At 39.5% G+C, this 23,439-nt stretch overlaps 1 long non-coding RNA gene across 2 annotated transcripts; it reads right to left on the minus strand.

Annotated features, from left to right (window-relative positions):
- Positions 1–13,563: 13,563 nt before the first annotated feature.
- Positions 13,564–16,441, minus strand: LOC120748948 (uncharacterized). Of its 2 annotated transcripts, none has more exons than XR_005699468.2 (2): positions 15,540–16,441; positions 13,564–14,172 (listed from the first exon to the last, which is right to left on the minus strand). It is a non-coding gene; the product is annotated as an uncharacterized LOC120748948 (long non-coding RNA). The 2 variants fall into 2 exon arrangements; XR_005699467.2 differs by having other exon boundaries at positions 15,455–16,441.
- Positions 16,442–23,439: the final 6,998 nt, after the last annotated feature.

Here is a 23,439-nt window from a genome sequence, read left to right on the forward strand (position 1 = left end):
GATGGAGCGACCCTTCCTCTGAGCCCTTCCTCAGTAGCAAGCATGCAAAAGTCCTGCTCACTCCCCTGATGGTAGTAAAGTAAGGTAATAAGCAGGAAGAGACAATAGATTACTGAATTGAAATTAAAGAGTGAGCAAATTATTATGAAGCAAAAAGATGGGTGCAAGCTGGACACCTGCTGCTTTTTTCTTCCAGCAGAAATTAATGAAATGTAGAATCAGACAGGGATAAGATAAAATTAACCCCCCTTTCCTCCAAATAACAGTAACTAGTCTCTTTCTTTATGCTGCAGACATATTATTTGGGCGGTGTTTTTTTTTGTTTTAAAAGATTTAAGTGATTTAAGGAAGAGAGGTAATTTTAAGACTACCCAGTAACTAGCAGGATCCTGCAGGGACAACACAAAAATTTATTCTGAAAGTGTTTACCCCCCTATTGCCTACATTTTAGCAAAATTTTATCTATAAGCTGAGTCTTATTACAAGGTGTTTAAAAAAAAAAAAAAAAAAAACCAACACCACCAAGACTGCTTATTAACAATAATTCATGCACTGCAACTCAGTGATTTGCTATTCATATTTATGTTCATGCCAGGCATCCTGGGTAGTGGCTGAAAATCTCAAATCTTACAAGTTTTAATAGAACTCTATTCAAAATATTTTTGTTCCCCAGCTGGGAATGGAAAGACAAAGAGGCAGAGCAATATTTAAACCCTAGTGAACAGCTTGGATGACCCAAGCAAACTGCATCATGAAGAGCTAGTGTGTGCTAAGCCTTACTCCATGTTGTAAGGACTTCTAGCTAAATATATCCAAATAAAAGGCACCAAAAAGTGACCATCAACATATTCCAGCCACAATGAGAAACAAACTCTTGAAGACCTTATGCAAACCAATCCAACCTGGTATTTACCTTAGTGCTTACAAAGATTAGAAACATGCACATGCAATCCAGTCTCACTGAAAAAAAACTTACAGAAATATTATTAAATCACAAAAAAACCACCTCTAGAGCAGGCCTCCTGTGGGGTTTGACTTCAACAGGGACAACTGGGAGACACTGGCACTTTTATCCAATCTAACATGCTGAAGTTGATGTGGTCATACAGATTTTGGTATCCTTGGTGCTCATATTTAGCCAAAACTTATTCCCACATCAGTCGACTCATCTCCACAGTTTCTCCCACAGGGAGAGAATTTGAGGCTGAACTAACCACCTCTGATGACACAGGCTTACACAAAAATTGAGTCAAACTTACTAAAAATGAAAGATAATACAGTGAGAGGAAAAGCCTAACTGTAGTGGATCCACCATCAGTTTCCTGAATGATCTTACTTAAATAATTCACTGTGCCTCATTCCATCTCCAAGATGGAGAACATGAGAATGAGCAAATTCTGGAAGCTACTCAGATATCTCAAGGGGTCAGACAGCTACAAAGCTCAAAACAGCATTTGAGATAAGCATCAAAAGATTTTAAAGCAATAAAGTCAACTACGTAATTTCCATCTAAACCCACACTGGAAACACCTTGTTCCTAGAAATATGTGGCCAAAACCACTTGAAGTTAAACTTGTGTCTGCTGGGACACATCTCACAGTTTCTCTGGTTGCCTTTTTGTTTAGAGACTCAGTTTTTGCTTTAAAAGCCTTCAGAAAACAAAAACAACCAACACATCCACTTTCTCAAGTTTATAGAAACTAAAATTCTCAAAAATTATTACCCAGTGACTGACACCTAAAGGCTCACACAAGAACATTATTTTCAACAAGTAGAACTGGCAGCTTTTAAAAGCTAGTGTTATCACAACAACATTCCAGTTAAAAAAATGGAGCACAAAAAGAAACATGTTCTTCATTCACAGCAATATACCGGAAGTAAAGGGTCCAGAGAAAATAAGGAAACAAAATGGGAAAGAAAAAAAAAGGAAAAGGAAAAAAAAAAAAAAAAAACACCAACCTAATCAAACAGTTGAAACTGAAATCTACTAACAACAGGAAATGCAGCTAAAACCACAAGATCAGTGAAGTGAGAACTGCCAAGCGATTCCTCTCAGGGAATCAAGTGACTGATCACAGGTATTTTAATCTACTCTATTTTAGTTAAAATTCAATCAAATATATGATTCAAAGCGGAAAAAGCAAGCATCTTGAAGAAAGCAATCTATATGAGCATAATAGATGAGGATAATTTTTCTAAAAAATAAATCAAGGTAGAGGTGCCTGTGGGCCTGATTTAATTGCAGAGGGAGAAGAGTGACCATTTTCTGGAAGAGAACTTTGATGTGCTTGCAGAAGAACTCGTGTTTTTAAAATTATCATGTGCATCATGAAAAGGGCAACAGCTGCACAGCAGTAACTTGACATGCAAATTCCTGCCTTTATTCAGTGCACGTATGCACATGCTGATAAGAGATTTAAGCAGAAAAATATTCCTTTTGCGTCATCATATGTAGAAGGGATATAGTTGTTTGCTCTGAAAAAAAGCTGCTTAATACCAAGAAAAATGTGCTAGTTCACAAGCAAGCATCAAAACATTTAGATTTTCTTTGCTGTTTTAACCTTATGAATAGAAATGATGGGTATGAGCTGACCATAAGCTGATGGACAGGTTGAGAGTAAAATTTCTGAAAAGCCATAATGTACACAAATGCAAAAAGGAGCAGGTAGTTTAAATATTTCCCTGTAAAGAGACAAATCCAGGCAAAATTATTTTCCCCACAGAAATAAGATTAATTTGGTTAGATGTGACTCATAAAACATCAGCTGCACATTTGCCTATCTGCTTTTGGCACTTAAAACCGGCTATGCCAAGAACAGAAGATGCTCACATCTCCCTGGATAGATTTGTCCTGGTAGTTCATTACAGGCTCTGTTTTTTCTCATTGACTGTTTTCCCTGTGCTGTAGCTACAGACTAGTAGCTGAACCTCTTGTTCAGGGTGATATGGAAAGTGAGAATCATGAACTAAGGCACATCCTTAGTGGGTCTCCCTCAAATGCACCAGGACCACAATGGAAAAGGCTCTGGCTACGAAACAAAAGCCCAGATTTTGTCTGAAGTAACTGATAATCCTGTCCCTCTCTGCATCATACTAGCCATGTCCCTGGCAAAAACTGTCACCAGCTTTCTTCCTCCATTCTGATTCTGTTCTTTTACATTTTCTTTTACATTTTCCTAAGTCCCCACATTCACAACTCTTATTGGGATTTCTTCTTCTGTAAAACTTTTTCCGACCATGATAGCCCCCCGTGCAGCAGTAAAGGTATCAATATTTAAGATTTGAGAGGTCTGGCTAAGAAGTTTGCTCACTAAAAGCTGTGATTTTTTCCAACCCCCCACACTGGTGAGCTGAAGTAATACTGGGTGTGCAGCTCCAGGTGGCAAGAGCCACCTGTTCATACTGTCACCTTATTGTTTGATTCCTTATAAGAACTGTGGCAGCTAGCAAGCTACTTAAGGAGCCCATCCCTATCAGAGATGGATACCCGGCTTTGTTAATGCTGCAATGATTGGGTTTTTTCCTCAGCTCTCCCTTTTTTTCTGGATGAGCAGATAGATTGGTTCTCTGCAATCACTTGGTACAGAACAGGGGAGCTGTTTTAGTCAGGGGAGATGAGGGGACAGTGTTTGAGTGTTCTCACTACAATCTGAACTTGCAGTACTGGGGGAAAGTAATGCCCAGGTCCCAAAACCCATAAAGCATCTTCCTCCTGAAATTCCAGTAAATCCCAGCCACAATATTTTGTGCCCTCAATTACCAAATCACGTCTTAGGAAAACTGATCATCAGAAGGATAGTCACAGCAATCCCCGCAATCTAGGGGACTGAAAAAGCTTGAAAGTTGAAATAAAAAATTTTCTTAAATAAAGTTTAATGTGACTCCAAAAGTTTTCCTCATATTAAATGCATGAATTACTGTGACACGACACGCTGAATGATGATTAGCAGAAGGAGAAGTTTCAAAGAGAAAATGGCAAGATTTCACAAAAATGTAAAGCCATATGTCTGCGCGAAAGAAAACCCGTAAGTAGTGAGTATCACAAACACACAGCTGAAGGGAAGACATTGTTTGGGGGAGGCATTTCTGCTTTTAAATCAACAGGTTGATGATAAATCTAATAATCTACGGATTCTACAAGCAGAGTAGGGACTGACCTGTAGAGTATGAGGCATGCACGCTTTGGATGAACTAAGAGGGTGAAGGCCATATCAGTGTAAAAGCAAGAGAGCTGCTGATAGCTTCTGTCAGCAGCATTTAACATGGCAAACACTGGGACAGGGAACACAGAGGCTGAGAGGAGGATACTGAGCACCTTTGCTGATAGAACTCCCCCCCAAAAACACACTGATCCTATATGAACAAAGATCCAAAGATTCTAATTTTAGTATTCCACATCCATCTGGGCTCCTAAGCTAAATCTTAATCAGCTGAACAGACTTTTAAGAAAAAAATACCCCATGAAGTCACAGTGCAACATGCTCAAAGACTGAGGTGCACAAAAGCAAAACAGGCAATTGAATGAACTGCAAAACCAGCATTACGATTACTATCAGTAGACATAAAAGATGTGTCTGGCAGACCCAAATCAAACCCTTGCTTGGACAGCCAAGTAAGAATAAATAAGAAACAGGACTGTATGCATACACAAAACTATCTTATTACTTATCCCCTCAACTTTTATAGCCAACCACTTTTCTGGCCCAGTACATAAATTTGCACCTGATTACCGGAGACTGCTTGGATGACTGCAGGATGGAAAAGGTTATTGCCAACACCACAGCTACCACTTCTTCACTTCTGTGACTCATCCCATCTTTTTCACAGCATCTGCAGTGCCGCACACTAGGATGCACAGTTATTATGAATTTACTCCTCAAACAAAAATCAAAGGTCTAATCAGAGCCCACTACTGCCAGTACAGTATCAGTGAACAACGCTAATCAGTTGTTTATCAAGGCCTGATTTTTTTCTAAGTTTATTATTCTAGAGGATTTTGGATTTTGTGAAAAAGTTAAATCAAAGCAAATTTAAAAAAGGAAGGAAGTACCATTTAACAGAGACTGAAAAGACAAAGGAAGTCACAGATATACACCCATTTCCTAAATTAAATTTAGCAGCTTTGAAAGATCCTCAATACACAGCCCTGCAGAAGGAAGGCCTTCATCTATAAAAGATGCCAAGCATACATATTAGAAGTGCATTCTGAGCTGTATGAATAAGCCATAAATAATGTAAGTCATTGAATGCCTCCCCACCTCCTGGCAGAAAGGAGCAGGAACAGCTCATGATTTTCAGATAAAGTTTGTTATTCAGAAATTATCTGCGAAATCATCTCCATGAATTGCTATTTGCTTATACCTTCTGCCTGAATAGATAGTTGCTCTTATTAGCGGTTGAAAATTCCAGTGTTTTGATTGGCATGCAGCTCACATAGCACATTCCTCCTCCCTGAGCATGGGCACTTACCAAGAACTCACAAAACTACCTGTTTTAATCTGAACCCTGATTCAATTTTTTTGTTTTCTGTGAGCCTCGTAGAACATTTCCTTGCAAGTAGCAAGCATTCAGAGCACTGGTACAAGCTGTGCAGCCACGTGAACAGAGCTCTAAACACCAAGATCTGGGCAATAGGTCTTCAACAGGTGATTGCCTCTCGCTCAAAAAGTGCCACCTGCATCAGAGCTGCTGTCTTTAAGAGCCACTAGGAGCAGGTGACAGAGTCCTGTAAAGGACACAGATATTATTAAACTCATGCAACAGTTACAAAGCTGGAAGCATTTATGGAATTTCTGTGCCATATTTTTCCCAGATCCTCAATACAGATCCTCTGTCCACCTCTGAAATGCTCCTGTGCTTACATGAATAACACACACATAGATCAAAGACTAACATAAAAGCTGCGCAGAGAGTTGGATGGCCCAGAGGATGCTCCACATGACTGTTTCCAACGCAGCCGTGCAACAGATATTAGTATGATCTTTGCACATGTGTGTCTTTTTCTCAAGATTTGAATTTTTTAAATTTCCACCATTTTTAGTCAGATACTTACTTTGCTCATTTACATGAAAAGCATTTGTCAAACATACTGTCTTGAATTTCTTCAAGGTTTACCTCCAGATGTGATGTCTTCAGTCTGCGGTCAGTAATCCAGTAATCTCCAAAGAAAGCCTTCGAAATTGGCTCTCCTTCAGGATCCTAGTTTAGAAGAGTCCTTGATTTCTGTTTTAGAAACTTGAGAGACAAGGTGGTTGAGAGATTTGGTGGCTGGCTTTGCAATTTTTATTTCCTTGTTTAGGAAATACTCCCCCTTATGACAAACTTTGTTAGACTCTTAGAACACAAAGAGAACTGCTGAGCTGAAATATGGTGTTTCGGATAACTTGTGTTCAAATCAGTCACTCTTGCAACAGGAATCCCACAAGGGTACCGCTAGAATAAGCAAAAAACCTGAGAAAACAGTTCTATCATAAAAACATCATTTTTTTAAAAGCCAAAACATTTCAAAGGAATGTATTTTATATGGATAATGTGGAAATCTGACAGCATTAAAATACTTGGGGTTTACTTTTGTGTGAAAAAAGTATTGTAAATTTCACTGTTTCTTTTCAACAATTTGAGGTATGAACAAAAAAAAAAAAATAAAAGTTAAAAAAAAAAAAAAAAAAGTTCATTTCAGCTCCAAAAGACATGCTTTTATGATCTCAGATAACTTTGACAGAATTATTTTTTTATATGTTTCAAAACCTGAGTTGGCTTTCCAACAAAACAAACCCAAAAAGCTAAAACTTCCTGACCGGTCTTGGGTCCAACAATCAATCTAGATGACAAGCCTGCCAAAAGCATCACTACACTGCTATATTTTTGCTATCCCCCTACCCACAAAGATCCAAGAAAAATGCACAACAAAATGATAGACAAACCCAGAGAGAAGCCTGGAGTCCAGTATTTAGTTGCAGAAAACATACACTTTGCATCCTGGTTCCAAACAGGCTTCACCACGAAGCCTGAACATCAGGCTCGTTCCCATTAAAGTGTCATAGCAATTTGGGGATGAATGTGAAGTAGCTAAGCCATCCAAGTCCAAATTTTAAAGGTCAAATGCCTGTTGTAGAAATATCATGCTTGTCTGCAGCCTTGCCTGATGCAAGAGATTGCACTAGAACAGACTTTTGACTACTACTCATCAGTGTAGTACTCATTCTTCAGAACAAGTCCCTGAAGAACCGTGCTAAGGTACACGAATAGGACAACGTGAAATAAATATTTTTAAAATATGAAGTTGTACTCCTGCCAAAGCAATTCACAGGCACTCAAGCAAAACAGTCACATTATTCTTAGCATGCGAAGGATTTCTACGTGCTGCTAGGGAACACGCCGAGGATTATTCTGAATGAGCAACACCTAATGGAAAAAGCAATGGTCAAAAATATCGCCTTTGATGCAAATGACATTTGAATCACAGTGAAACGCAGTATACATAATAACAGCATATTGCCAGAAGCTTCCAGCTGCAGGCGTCCAAATGTTTGGTTTTTTCAAAGGGTAGTTATTTCAAGCAACTCAGTACCTGTTTTCACCAAAAAAAAGCACAGTAACTTAGAGGAGTTAAGTGATTTGCTCAAGAATATTCAAGATCAGGCAAGAATGGCAGCCTGTGAGTAGATGCCTGCTCTCCCAGTTTCGAATTCCCCAGCCCAGCAGTGTCTCTGCTGCAGTAACATCTGGCAAGCCTTCCATTAAGGGCTGCCTGTCTGACAGGTTCTCTACCCACAGAAAACACATTAACCAAGACGTGATGCCAACTCCAGCCAACACATCCACACAATAACGAGGGGTCGAAACAGCGGCATCCACATGAAGCAAACTCACTCACTGAAGTGAGTGATGCCAATATGCCATTTTTTCTTAAAGCCTAGCCACATCTTTAAAATATTTGGAAGTGTAAATACTGCCTTTGCATTTTACGACACAATAAAAAGTGGTTTAATACAGCAATAAAAACTCCAATATGCCTTGACAAAGTTATTTTAAACACAGGTCTAAAGCTCATAGCTACTAAGTTGTAGACAGATTTAATTTCAGAAGGGCCTTGACACAATACTGTTTTAAATGAAAGTAAAATATTCTGCATATCGAGACTTACTAAATAAATCTCAAGGGTTTTATGGCAGTAATTAATGAGTATGAGCACATTGGGACTGCTGAGTAATTTGCACTAAGGCTATATATTGTGGATGCAAAAGCAGAAAGTGTCAGATGCCTAAGTACTGAAGATGGGGTTTAGGACCCTCAGAAATAAAATAGCTGCAAATGAGGAATTCTTGCGGTTCAGAAGAGAATATTTACTACAGTGACCTAGGGCACAAGCGAGATCAAAGAATTAGAAGCAGCATATACTGCATTCTGCCCTTCAAAACATCACACAGCCAAAACAATGAATAGAGTTAATTGTGCTTGTTTGCAGCAATCAGTGTTTCATCACATGTAACACTCAGCGAGGCACATGAATAGCTTCACACCCACTGTGAGGAATGGGATTTGACCTGTGTTATTTCCCAGCCACTGGGGTGGGAGAACCCATAGCCAGGGATCCATGCCCTTCCCACCGAAGCTCATAGCACTAATTACCCCCCAAGCAGCACTAATTACTTCCCCTGGGCAGCTGTTCCCACAGGCATCAGGGACAGCCCCAAGGCCAGGAGCTGCCAGCACACGTGCTGTAGGGGCAGCCACTCATGGCCAGACACCCCCACCTTGGCCAAGAAGGACAGGCAAGCATCTCTAACATGTGTCTGTCCTCACAGGGTCCAGCACAGGTGGTGACAGCTTTGGCTTTAAAAAATGTTGAGCTTTGTGTTAAGATGGAAAGCGTTTCTCCCCAGGCTGCCCAATCAAGTGCTCAGAAGCTGAATTAGAAAATGTTTTACTTTATTTTTAACACACAATTAAGCCAAACGTTTGCATTTCAATTGAAATGAGAAAGGCACTGCTCTCACACACAGCACAGTTAACAAGTGTTAGGGGACAGTGGTCTCTGGCTGGGTGACAATCTCCTTATCAATCTCTTTATCTGGGCACTAACAGCCCCAGAGCTACTTCTGTGCATGACTTTCCCACAAAGATCCCCTCACTGCCTTGGAGCAGCAGCTCCTGCTGCTGCAGGTCACAGGACAGGGAAAATGCAGTTTTTGTCTGAACAATCACAATCAATTACAGACCTGTTAAACCTACAGGGTAATGAGCTACAGAGGATATTTAAACATACAGAGTGTGCAGACTAGAATAGCAAAGGTTTGTCTTTTGAAAAACAGTTCCATTTGACTTTGATGAAAAATAAAATGCCACAGTGAACAGAAGTTAAAGCACAGAAAAACAAGTTCTGTAGCATGCATCATTTGCATATGGATTGTATTTATCTATGATTTTTCTCTCCTTTTAATGCGGAAAAGTATATTAAAAGGGGCTTATCTCATCTTAATCAGAATTATTTTGGTGTTTCTGCCAGAGCATTCTCATACCAATTGTTCCTGCCCTCGCCTGGCATCGAGTATTTTTCCCTTACCAAGATTAGTCAGCATGCTTCTAGGGAATCAAGGTGGTATTACACCAATATAAAAATTAAAATACACAGCATTCTCAAATCACATGCAAAATAGTAGGCAGAAACAAGACTCAGTCTTCTGATTTAGACACTGTGGAGCCCTATTCTTTTTAATTAAAAAAGGTTAGGGGAATGATTTAGATGAACAATTCAGAAGAATTATGGACCTTCCCAAATCTTTGTTCAAAATAAGAGCTGAAATTTCTGGAGACTCATAAAAAGCTAACTTTAGTCACACATACCCTTGTTGCGTGCATGCATACATACATACGAGTACACACCCCGAGCTCTTTGTTTTCTCCTACCCTTCCCACATTTAACAAGCAGTAAAAGTGTCAGAATAATCTTGAAGAATAATGCCTGTGTCAATAGAAAATTTTCTACCCCACACTGCCTTCAGACACACCATGTTCTTTTTCAGGGAAGGAATTCTGAAAACAGCTTGACTGTTAAAAAAAAAAAAAAAAAAAAAAAAAAAAAAAAGAGTGATGAAAATAATAAAGAATAAAACTTTGTTAATAAAAAAACCATTTTGATGAATGCCATTTTGTGCTTGGCTTTTTAAAATGTCATTCAGCATGCAGAAAGGCTTCAGAGAAGCTTTTTATAAAAAAGCCCCAAGTGCTTTTTGGCACTCTACAAAAGCACCACCAACCACATGATTTCTTAACACTTAAATGTGAAAGAACATCTATTTTGAAAACACTGCTCAGAATTTAGTTTGTTTGCTTTGCCTCACATTTTCAGTGGCCCAAAGGAGCACGAGGGGAGCAGAACTCCTGTTCTCACAATGACTCCTGTGGGAGCTCTATCCAAAGACCACATTCAGGCTGGCAGACCATGCCAGTGCCATGATGATGCACATGCCAGCTGGAGAAGGCTCACAGGTGATATCACAGATGTGTAGAGGGGAGTGTGGTTCTGCCATCTAGATCCCCGTAAATATGCAGCAAAACCCCAGCCTAACATACCTTAAGAGGTTATCTCCCCGTGGCATGCTCAGGAGAGTCAAAGCAAATCAGTTGAAGACAGAGTTAAAGCCAGGAACTTAGAGTATTATCAGATGAAAGTTACTTTTAAGAGGGAATACCAAGAGGATACTTCAAACCTGTTTTAAGGCAATATAACCTGATTTCAGAAGTCAATTGATTTACCTTCTCTTTTCAAAGTACACATGTGAATAAGAAGACGACAAAAAAGAAAGTGGAAAAGTTAGTAAATGCCAGCCTTCAGAAGGCACCAGTATCATCTAAATAAATTTAATGACTCACATTTAAATACCACACTACAATAAAGGCACTGAAAACCTTCCTTGCAGTTAAGGGACTGGGGGTTTCATCTCAAGGCAGCACAGCTGCGTTCCCAACACCAGAACTGAAAGATTTACGCTTGGGAGGCAGTTGCACATCAGAAACCTTTAGGCCATTCAAGACTGCTCTCTGTTCTAGCACCTCAGTTTTTGTGGTTCTGGGTCTGCATTTCTCTTTTCCCCAGATGAGGATTATAAATATATGATCCCACTGCAATTCACCACAAATAACTGCTGTAGTTCTCACCTCATCTCAACAGCAGCCGCTGCCTTTTTGATCTGAGACAGCAGAAGCATGAATTAGTGACCCTCCATCCTTCACAAGGAAAAGTGCCATTTAGTTTTAAAACTAAAAAAACCACAAAACACCAAACAAACAAATTATAGGTCCTGCACTCTGTTCCCAGCTGCTACATTTTACTCTTTCATCTCTTGATGCTTAGCTTCTTCACCCCACACATGCAGAAAATAAAGTCTCGAGAAATTCTTGCAGTGCTGGAATCTGGGTCATTTAACCTTTGGGGGTTTTGCAGCATTACTTAACTGCTTCTGAGCCAAAAGTTAATCATTATGAAGTCTTTTGAAACCTTCTAGAGTCTACACTTCATGGCAAAAGCACCCTGCGCATGTCAGTAGTTAAACTCCAAGTTTTTCTTCTCTGGAGATTTTATAGATTTAAAATGAAATTATCTAAGCTTTGTTCAAAGTATTCTTATATCAGTTTCAAGGCACAATCCACTAGAACAAAAATTGCAGCCTATATAGTGCAAAGGCTGGCTTCTGCACAAGGGTGTACATAATTCAATTTTGGTCGACTAACTTGACATTCATACACCACATTGTGCAGAACAGGACAGCGAGTATTTGAAGACACTGACACTGTACATAAATTTAAGATTATCCATCGGCTGCAGTTCCTTACTGAACTGGTCTCCCATTTGTGATTCTTTTAAGGTCATAAATATTTCAGAGATATAAAAAAATACTTTAAAGAACCCTCCCATCCCCCAAACAAAGCATGAGGTGAAAAACATGGAAAATGTGCAGAAATAACCCTAGCCGGACATTTAGGCCACAGGTCATTCTCGCTTTTAAAAATTTGATTTAATAAACTTTGAAAAGTTTTGTCTTTTATATTTATCTGCATAAAAGCATTAGGACTAATATGTTTATTATTGCACAGGTGAAAAATACAATTAACTGATTAATCAATTCAAATAGCATTCGAAATACTGCTTTTATAACCCAAGACTTACATTTTTCCATCTCCCTCCCAAAAGACTATGCATTCTTTACTTGCTCATCTGCAGAAATTTACAGGTGTTAAATTAGCCACGCTAAGCCTTACCTTTTGTTCCCTGATTGCTATCAAAACATATTGAGAATTACAATAGAAACATATTGAGAATTACAGAGAAAAAGTTAATTAAAAGTTTGAATAGAAGCTCCAGAAAGTTCAAACAAAATATTTTTCCCTAGTTCATACCGAGATCTGACTGCATGCATAATTACACATAAATCAGACTGTAACTTTCCATGCTTTTCTTCAATTAAAAAAGTAAACCTTTCCTCTTAAATTTAGCTAAATGTTTATAAATATCCAGGGCTCCCATTGCAGTCAATACCTTGTGGATGTGATGTTAAAGTGATAAGACAGGCAGAAAAAGACCAAAAAGTTCCAGTGATTTGTATTGCTGGGGCAGCGTGCCAGGTTCCCCATCTAAATCTATCCTATAAATAGAGGCATTCTAATGTAAAAAAGTTTCCCAAGTATCCACTCCAGTTTAAAGGCAAGTTCTTTCAATGTCAGCTTTCCACAAATATAAATGATTGAGTTTAGCTCATAAATGTCATCTGAAAGTAAATTTTGAGATTGCTCCTTCCAATATTCATACCAAAATAGCAAGTTTTATGTTAAAGGCCACTGTCTGCCTTACAGAAAGAACCTCTGTGCTCCACATTTCTCACTACAACCTTGGCACACAAGTACTTAAATTAACTAGGTAAGGATCGAATTACACTCTTTGTGGAAAGGATGATGCACATAGATTTTATTGGGTTGGTTTTGGTTTGGTTTTGTTTCTTTTTAAATTTATTTAATTTGACAATAAGCAAAAGTTAAAACTATCTGTATGTCTCAAAACCCATCCTAGCACAGTTTTCTTCTCAAAGCTGTTACTGACCACGGTGGAAGTGCTGTTACAGGGAATTCAAGCAGACAAGACAAGAGAGCCAAGGTAAAGACACTAGGACACGTGCCAGCATAGTAAAAGGGGATCTTCTGTGTCAGTAGATCTGGGAACATGATAGCTCACCATCCCACTCACCACTTAGCCTTAATCATCACAGGATATGGGGCAGAAGAATTTCTTAATAACACATTTTCAGCCTTGGAAAAAAGGCTAAGTTGCAACTGCCATCAGTTTTCTATCACGGTCTCCTTGAAGCAGATTTGATTGAGCGTCATAGATGCTCGTAATTCCAGTTTTTGTGACTAGTTTGAGTAGTTCAGCCAATGCTTTGTGCACTGGTTGTAGATTTAATACAGGCTCTGGCACAGCACCTCCTCCAATGTGAAGCTGGCATTACAGAAAAGGAGTAAGTTTTATAGTTGTGCTGCAGCCATAATGGTGTTGAGAGGTAAGACTGGTGAAGAGCAGCAATAGCTTTATTTAGTCATCCACCAAAATGGACCAAAAAAAAAAAACACAAAAACCCCTACAAACCACCAAAACAAACAAACACACCCCCCCCACACACACACAATAAACGTTCTTTTCAATAATGTAGATAGTTAATATATTTAGATAGTTAAGCTTTTAAGAGTCAAAATAGGCCATATGGTCTTTGTAAAACATGTAGCATGCTTCATTAACTTTTCTTCATTAGAAAAATCACGCATAGAAGCCCTGATCATTCCACTATCCTCACCTAGGAAAACTGAAAAATATTATTTAATAGATGTCACCACCCATTAGATTTTGCCTTTTTCCTGCAAATTTTCACTTCTGTCTCTCCACCTTTGCTAAACTCTTATTCCAAGCCTACAAACTACTTTTACCTGATGAAAGCATGACACACTAAAATCTAAACCCCAGCAATGCATTTCCACAGTGACAACCAATACTCCACTCCTGCAGCAGCCATCAAAATCCATCCACCCTACACAAACACTTCCTAAAACGTGCTGTGCTTCATTTCTTTGCTCTCTGGGAGAGACAAGGCAGCCACTGTGTAGTCAGCTAACTCATGGACATGCCTATGAAAGACAAGAACACAACATCTCACAAAAACTCTGCTCTCTATCTTCATGGAAGACCTACAAAAGTAAAATTGAGGAAATAAGGTTAATAAACCCTAGTAGATTATATGTGCTCAATATTAAAAATAACCAAGGATTTAGAAAAAAATCATTCTGCAGCCCATCAGAATTTATCCTATTTCCACTCTAGTGGAACTTCTCCACTTAGACACAGGTAAGCATGTCTCTAAAGAATATGAAATAACAAACTTTTCAAGCAACATGTGCAACAGAATAGTATATTAAAAAAAAAAAAAAAAAATCCCTGCACTTGTTTTTTGTTCTATAGTCTGCAGGTCATATAAAGGCTTTCTCCTGATAAGGAACAAAGCAGTCCAAAGGCTGAATGTCATGGAAACTGTGCAGCTCCACTCCACAGAATAAAAAAAAAAAAAAAAAAAAAAAAAAAAAAAAAAAAAAAAAAAAAAAAAAAAAAAGCAGATACTGAGGTGTGTGAAAGTCTTGGGGAAAAAAAAAATCAAGAAAATTGAATTGCACTCTGCTTCTAACCATTTTATGAGAAAAAAAAAATTCTTCTATTATGTTCTTAATTTCTAACTATTTGCACAGGTATAACAAGATATAGAAATAGCCAGCAGCTGGGTATGGTTTTCCTTTCCTTCCTCAACTGTAAGGCTGATCCTATGGCTCTTTGTTCTGGAGGCTGAGAATGCGATGCAATACACAAATCGTGTTCACTTTTCACCTTTACTTTCCTTACGGGATTGCTGTCTGCTACGTCCCAGACAAAAACCTGAAGCACAGGAACAGAAACCTCAGTGAGTTTCTGCAGGAGGTGGAGCAATACCTGCACCACATGTTCGATCAGCTCTGACAGGCCCACAGATCAGCTGAAGTGACAGATGCCATCCCTACAAAGACATCTTTCTAAGCCAAGCCCACAAAGTATTTGGAGTCATATGTGGGTGTGTACCCACTGTCATGTCAGTTCTATTCTTGAGCCATGTAGAAAGTTTGCTTAATTTATGGATACTTGCCTTTAGTATCCTTTTAGTTGCTCTTAAGTCTTATTCTGAAGGGCTTTTAGTATCTGGCAGTTGAAGCAACACTCACTGAATAACACTAGGGCACACAGACACACAAATTATTTCAAACACATTTGAGAAGCATCAATAGATGTTTCATTTGCAAATATGCATGGAAGCATTTAAGTAAATGCAGCATACTACTTCAAAAAGTACAGACCTATCAGTAAAACCATTATGCTCAGCACTTTTACCTTCCTTTGGCTGCATTAGAAATGACTGCTTGAGGTTGGCTGAAGCTCCTGCTAATGGATTTTGAATGCAGTGCACTTTCTTTACCTCCTCTTTTAGAAGCCTCTCATCCCATTTCCATGTACATCGTGTGCCTCCAATTGGCTGGGAGTTGGTCTCCTGTGTACCAATTAACTCATAATCAGGTTGAGAGTTATCTTAACCTTGGCACAGCTCCCCTGACAAGCTGGATGTGGAGCATTCTATTTCAAGCACCACTTCCAAAATGCAGTCACACATGTGACAGACAACAGGACACAGGAACCCCACGTGCCTCGCCTCCTGGTGGGGCCCTTGTAGCAGCATTTCAGGGCACATGGGCACCAGCTCCTGGAACAGCAGGTGCTCATCCCCAGCTGCTCCAGCTCTTCTGTGCCTCAAAGAGGTGTAGGGCTCGGTTCATGAGGTCCACAGAAAGATTTTTTGCTGAAAGCAAATACATGAAAAACCTATAGGAGAGCCCAGTGGTTCTCACTGGATGAGATAATCTGTGAGGAAGAACAGCATGCCCTTCCTCACCGTCTCATTGTTCCCAGGCATCACACCGTAGGCTCACCCACAGTAAGGCTGCTGGGAAGCCTTGCAGAAACCTCCATGCATCAGCTGTAGCAAAATCAGGCTTGGCCACAAAAGGTATCCCACAGCAAGAAGAGGGGAGTCCTCACTGGTCAAGGCCTAGCTCCAAGGGTATTCAGGAAGAGAAGGTCCAGCAACAGCCAAGTTCAGACAAAAGTCCAGATCATAAGGCAATCTCCTGGCAATAAAGCATGTCTGATGCCAGGCAGGAAACCAGTCCACAGGCTAGCATTAAGATCAGGTCTAATAATTACCAAGCTGGGTTTTAATAGTAGATGAAGTCAAGCCAGGAGGTCAGTCCAGAGACTGAGGTCTAGTTTAGGAAACTACACCAGCACAGACAGCACTGAAGAAGAGCATTCCTTCTTGAATAGGAAGCAAGAAGCTAGAATAGGGAGCAAGAGCCCACTGCTGGTTTACATATAAGGTGTGGATATAGGCCTCAGGTGAGGCTCTTTAGGGTCACTTAGGCTTACCAGTGCCCCTAGAGCCTTAGCAACATGTAGCTGCTGCTGTTCCTTCCTCAGGGTGCATTAACAGAGAGGGTATGATTGAAATGTTGCCGTGGTTTCCTGTTCACTCTGTGAGCTGGTTGTTTTCTTCCTTAGCTCTCCCTAACCCCAGAAAGACCTGTACCACTAACAACCTGTTAGTTGTTAGTCTAGTGAGAGACGAGAAAAAGCAGCCACTTCTTTTCTTTGTATTCCAGTGCATCTTTTTGGAGACTTTATGATTCTGTTCTCCTTCTGGGAGACTTTTGCAAACTAATTACATAAACACAACCCCCAGCAATGCATGCACCATACTGAATGATTTCCTTGCATCAGACACTGCAGTATTTATTGTCCATTCATTTCACCCTTCAAGGAGTTTAAGTATTGACTTTCCGTTCAGATACGAGTAGAAATCCAAGACAGGAAATTTGCTCTGGTCTCACGAAATACCGACAGAGCCAGCTGTGCGTCCTCGTATGTTACCATTTCTCCCATTGAATGTGCCAAGCACTAAATCACCTTATCCAATGCTTTGTGCCAGGCCCTTAAACCAATCAGCTCTGCTGCTTGACCCTTCTCCAGGAGCTCTAGACCTTGGATGCTGCTCCCTGAGACACACTTCTTTGCTACCTTTGAGAGGCAGGGAGGAAGGAAGAGATATAGAAGGTAACAACTAGATGTCAAAGCTGAAGGAGGGATTGTGATGTAGGAACTTGGCAACCTGTTTGATATTTGTTCTGAATTATTGCAGAATTTTTTCAGTCTATATTAAAATTTTAGAAGCAACAACGATAATAAATCAACTACAGAAAATAGAAAACTTGTGTTTACTCTTGAAAGAATTGCTGTACCTTGAGGTAACTTTTTTTCCCAGCAGATGCTAAAATATTTTATTTCAAGCTTGACAAAGAAAATACTGTTGCTTCCATGGGCAAAACAGGTGTAGAAGAAACAAGTAAAAATACAAATGTTTTAAATATAAATACTACTGAAGAATTTCTGGAATGGTATGCATATGAATTAAGCAAATAAATGCTTGACAATTATGCTTTCCTTAGACAATATTTAGGTTTGGGGTTTTTTAGGTGGGTAGGCACTCTCTAGTTGCATTAATCCCTTTAGGATTTTTTCACCTAGACTCTGTCTAACTGGTATTGAAAGGGTTTGGCTGGCTATATTCACTGTAATTATTACTTTAAAGGAAAATGAAAACAATTGTTCAGCCAGAAGTGTAATGGTAAATCAACTTCCCACTTGCAGCTTGCATGCCTAAGGTCCTCAAAGTGTAAGAATACAGTTTCATTGAGGACGAAGCTGAAGTAACATATTCTTATATTTTATCTCCCAGATGTATGTGATGTTTCACCATACATCTCATATTTTTTATCTCATAGAAAGGAGATATGCAAAGGAAATCTACGCTATTGCAAATAAGACCTTCGCAGAAAAACCTCTGTCCTATTATACCACTTAAAGTCGATAAAGTAATGATAAATCCCTTACGAGGATTTTGAGCCCACCCTGACACAGGTAAAGCCTTCAGTTCCCTGCTTGCTCTGTGCCAGATTGCTCCATTGTTTGTAGAAAAGAATTACATGTTGGGCACACACACATGGAAAATCAGGTAGTGACAAATATCACCTCCTGTCTTTCGGTGGTCCCATGTTTTCTAGCCCATTTTCACTGTGAGTTTTGATTTTCATTTTATTTTTTTCCTTGTGCAGGTTCCTCAGGTATTTTTGAGGAAATCAGCTGGCCAGCATTAGCAATTAGTGTAGTGAGACAGAGGCTAATTGCACTGATTCGTTGCTGGATGGCCAAGAAGGGAGGTTAAGGGACCAAGGCCAATTAAAAAGGAAAGGACAGACAGAAACAGTCCTCTCAGCATGTAAAAGACAGGAGATGTGTCTGCATGCAATGGACCTGATATTCAAGCCGCATGCTTAGTTTCATATTTGGGTAGCAGGTTTGGGTTGTTTTGTGGGATTTCGCCTGTGGGCAACATGCCACCTCCCCACTATCTAAGGAAGTAAAAGTTCTATGCTTATCATGCATGAAACAGTGAAGCTGACCATCTAGGAGCTGCGTCTTACTGCAGTGTGAAAAATCAATCCCGTTCAATTGTCATGGAAAAGGCTACAAGACCTTGGAGAGACTGTTTCAGTACAGCTCTCAGTTCTCCCTGTTGTCATAAGGTTTCTCTAAGCAATACATGGACAATCTTGTCCTGCACTTGGTAAAAAGCAATTAAATATCTTTATGAGTTACAGGAATTTATTAACACTACTCCTTCTCTACATGCAACCAGACTACCTCAGTGAAAAAAAAAAAAACAAAAGCTAAAAGAAAAATAGTGGTAATAGTTGTCAGTTGACTCGGGCAAATGAGGCTAATTTGGGAAGGATGTTACTACTCATAAAAATTAAGTAGTTCAGAGAGAAGTTTTAAACAAACATAAAATGAAAATCCAGAGGAATTTGTGACTGATTTAAGGTTAAAGAGATAATCTTACAATTGCAATTAGCAATCATGGTAATTGAGCTCATGATAAGAAACCAGATGGCGATTACTACTGGGAGAAAATACCCAGGGAAACTGATTACTAGAACCTTGGGATTAACATGTAATTTAAAATAATAACAACAACTAGGGGAAAAAAAAAAAAAAAAAAAAAAAAAAAAAAAAAAAAAAAAAAAAAGTGAATATCTTGAACCAGGCATTTTTTACTTCAGGCTGATGCTGGGGAGTATTGGATGCTAAAGCCACTACAGAGAATGTAAAAATGACAGAAACAGAAAGGTGTGAATGACTCAGAGCAGGAATTCAGAAACTTGGCACAAAGAATTCCACACAATATTCTCACAAAATAGTAAATCTCAAATCCCATAAACCTGGAAACATATAGGTAAGTTTCCTGCAAATGCATTCAAGCAAGGAAGTGTCACATTTTTCCTAAAACGATGAGGTCAAATCCCAAGACCACTGATATCCTATATTTAAGCAGAGATGGTGAATGGAACTTTGTCCACGTGTGTAAGACTTTATTATTACATAAAGTTCAGATGAGCTGAAACAACCATAAACAATTTAATATCTTTGTCAAAATGGGCTTGGCAAACAGTCTACCTCCCTAAAAGAGGAATATGGGTTTTTTTCCATTTGCAATGTATGAGTTATAAAATTCATGCTAACTTGAAAAAAAATTAATAGAGGCACAAACATTTCATTTTTGACAAAAATCTATCAAGCTGAGTTTAAACCTGCAGTACATACAAGTCAGCGGCCATTTCTTTTCTTTCAGTTCAATTCCAAAAGGAGTATTACCTGCCAAGTCATGTTCCAAAGCCACAGATACTTACAAAAAAAAAAAATATTACCAATACTATAATCATATTCTGATCAAAAAATCAAACTCAAGTAATGGAGTTGCTAACCTTCCAAAAAGAGAGCCATGGAACAGGGTGTTTTGCAAGGTCAACAAATTGGATCCTTCATGGCAGCAGGGTAATAACTGATGTCCTGGAGCAGAGCAGATACAGCTTGAAAAAGACAAGAACTATTGTCCTATACAATACTTCTCATTTCCAATTCAGTTCCTCTACAAGATTCTACAAATAAAGAGTTGTTTTGCCGGCTTCTCTTTTCATTAAACTCAGTAGTGGGATTCATATAATTTAATTTTCAGCATCCTAAAATGAGTACCTGGCCTAAGCTAGTTACTTAGGTTCACTCTCCAGTAAGGGAAGTACTTTGAGAGGATTCATCATTTTTATGTCATTCTAGGATAGTTATCTAAGGTAGTAGCACTAATTGCTCTCTGGAGCCATTGATCTTCATTTTATCTCTATTGACCACAGACAGAGTTTAAACATTTACCTTTGATGAGATGCTTCATTTTTATGTGTCTCAAATTAGACAGGAAAACTCCCACTTGTTGTGCCTGGGAAAGAAATCGCTGATCATGTGCCACAGCTAAATGGGCAGGAGTTTGAGCAGTTTTCAGTGCAGAATAAGCTGAAAGATAACGCTTGTCCCTTTTCCCCCTATCACTCCTCTTATCCCTTAGATGCCTGGAAAATCACATCGAAATGCTGGAATAATGTGTTAAATAGGAGCTACAGGCTGAGATTCTGACCTCTGTTTAGCACTAATGAATTGCGGGATGGCCCCAGAGGAGACAGATCAGCACGTACCAGCTTGGATCAGCTTCTGTTCGGCAGGGAGCTGTGCATGGGAGCTCTTGAGAAGGACAAGCCACGGAACCAAGGGATGAGTGGGGTCACAACTAGACATGCCACAGACAGCAGCATCTGTAAGAGCCTGCTACTCCAGCTAGATCAAAAGGAATAGGGGAGGCTTGCAATAAATTGTGCAATAAAGTACAATGGTGCAATATAAAATGGAGACAAAGAGAATGCGGTCAGTCTTCTTACAGGAGGGGCCATCTGAAACCGGGAATTCAACTCCCAAGGTAGGACAGAACTAGAATAAATGGGCTTACAGCCTCACAAATAGTGATGCACTGACTCAGGAGACATCTTCTTTCCTGGGAGATTCCTGGAGATTTCCAAGCCCCTGTTACAGACGTGGGACCTTGAGAGCCTACCTGGATGACATTAATAATGAGGTGTGGTTTAAATCCTGTGTTAAATTAAGGGAAATTGTTAATTGATGTGATTTTTAATGGTATCTCTGGAAAGGGAAAAGGGAAAGCAGGGAGCATTGCCTTTTGAAGGCTCTAGAAAGACCCAGCTGCCAAGTCACACAAACATTTCCACCAGGATTTGTTGACCAGGAGGGCTGAAGTTAAGCAGGGCCCTGTAGGCTCTTTGGCTCTGAGTAGTTCAAAAGTTTCATTTGCATACATTCTGCAGGAAGCTCCCCAGTTGTGAACACCATCAAAATTAAATTGGGTGAGCAGCTGCTATCACAAGTTTTATCATCCCCTGACCAGAACTCTCCCTGATGACTTAACTCATATAAAAAAGTTCCGTTATCCACAAGAGGCTCACAATGTCGAAGGACATTTTAAAAATAACTCACTCAGTAGTTAGACCTTTAGCCTCTAACATTGCTTTATTAAATCACAAAACACAATATATTCAGATAACATTAAGGTTCTGACCTTGGATGCACAAAAGTAAGGAAATTCAGAGGAAAGTTTGAACCTCTCTGTGTGTCTAACATCAGACTTTTGCCTACTGTTTGCATTGAGGGCTTCTGGCACCTACTGTAGCTATGAACGATCTCCTGGTGGTTTGGTGACCCTTTCAATTTGTAGGTACAATAGCTGAAGGACGGGACTTTAAACTGGACATGAATTACCTGGTGCTTTAAGGTTGAATTTAGATCTATAGCCAAGCTTGGAGAGTGTTTTCAGTTCAAATGTCCCTGTGTTTTAAAGGTATCAAGACAAAGCAAAGAAAGACCCCTTATCGACAGCCTGCTGTGGTGGTTAATGCAAAAATATGAAGTCTTTACAACCAAACTATATGAAGGCTGAAAAGGTTTCTCCTTGTCTGAGAATCAGCAGGAGAAATTTCGGGATAGAAGAAGGAATTTTTTTCTTCGTACTTTAAAAAGAATTCCAAAACTGGGGATTAATGTAAAATTATGGTTTAATCAAACACTCCATTATTCTCTAATGAACTAAATGGAGAAAGTCATAATTAGATATGTTTTCCTTCCTGAAACATCTTTGGTGGAGTTATGAAGGGGTTAAATCCCTAATTAAAAAAAAATCCACCCACATTAACAATTACTTTCCCTCAGGTGAAACTGTAATAGCAAATGGTACCTCTGAATAAGCTGCTGCAGAGCATTCATAATTTCTTCGGCAAAATTACAGATATGCAAACAGAAATTTGAGGTAATAAAAAACCCCTGAACACCTATTTCCCAAAATAAAAATAAATGCAGAGTAACACAGGATCACAAATAAGTCTCTAATACAGTCAGGAAGCTCTGCTTGTGGAAGCCTTCTTCCTTTAAGATGTGTTTTCCCGCATTTTCCTTACCCTCTGATTGCTTCCACCACAAGCATCGGCACTGGCAGAGTCCCCTCCGTGCTGCTCCCAACTCCTCCATCCCCACCCTTCCCCAGGCATCTCCCAAGGGAGAGAGTGTGGAGGGATGGGTATGCACATCTCATGGGAGCCTCAAGGATGATGAGGCTTTTTGGCCAGCCAACCTGAGGGTACCACAAACTTCACACAACCCCCAGCTTGTGCAATTTGTGGTCCTTTACCATCCTCTACCTATCTGATAAATTCAACTGAAATTAAACTACAGGTGACAATTTAGGAGTGGGAGGATGGCTTCCTGATGTGCCCACGGACAGTAATCTGCTGATCTTTAAGAAATCTGCAGATACTTAAGAAGGCTTCTGAAAGAGGAAATCATCATTTAACATCAACTCCACACTTAGCTTCATGTTGCTTCCCTCCCAAAGCCCTGATAACCTGCCCAGCCCTGCTGCTACCGCAGCTCATGTGGGTGATAAAATCTTCATCCCCCGGATGAAGGAAATGTCCCTCAGAGCGAGCCTGGGGAAAGCCCCAGTGCCACAGACCACACCAGTGAGGAGACACGGAAAAATCATCAAGTGATGGATTGCACCCCTGCAAAGGATGGTGCTTTACCCCTTGTCACTTCCTGACCAATGCTGTTCTTATTAGTTCCACATGATATCTAGTTTATAATTGTGTTGTTACTTAAAAATGCTGGTCAGGTGCCACAGATTTTGTTCTATGCTTTTATCATAGGGTAATATATTAAAAAATAAATAAAAATGGGGGAAAAAAACCCACAGAAAACATAAGGGATCATGCAAAAAGATAAGAGCAAGATAAATTGTGTTTTCAGCCTAAGAGCTTTGA

Source organism: Hirundo rustica, chromosome 2, assembly GCF_015227805.2.
Source record: "Hirundo rustica isolate bHirRus1 chromosome 2, bHirRus1.pri.v3, whole genome shotgun sequence".
NCBI lineage: Eukaryota > Metazoa > Chordata > Aves > Passeriformes > Hirundinidae > Hirundo > Hirundo rustica.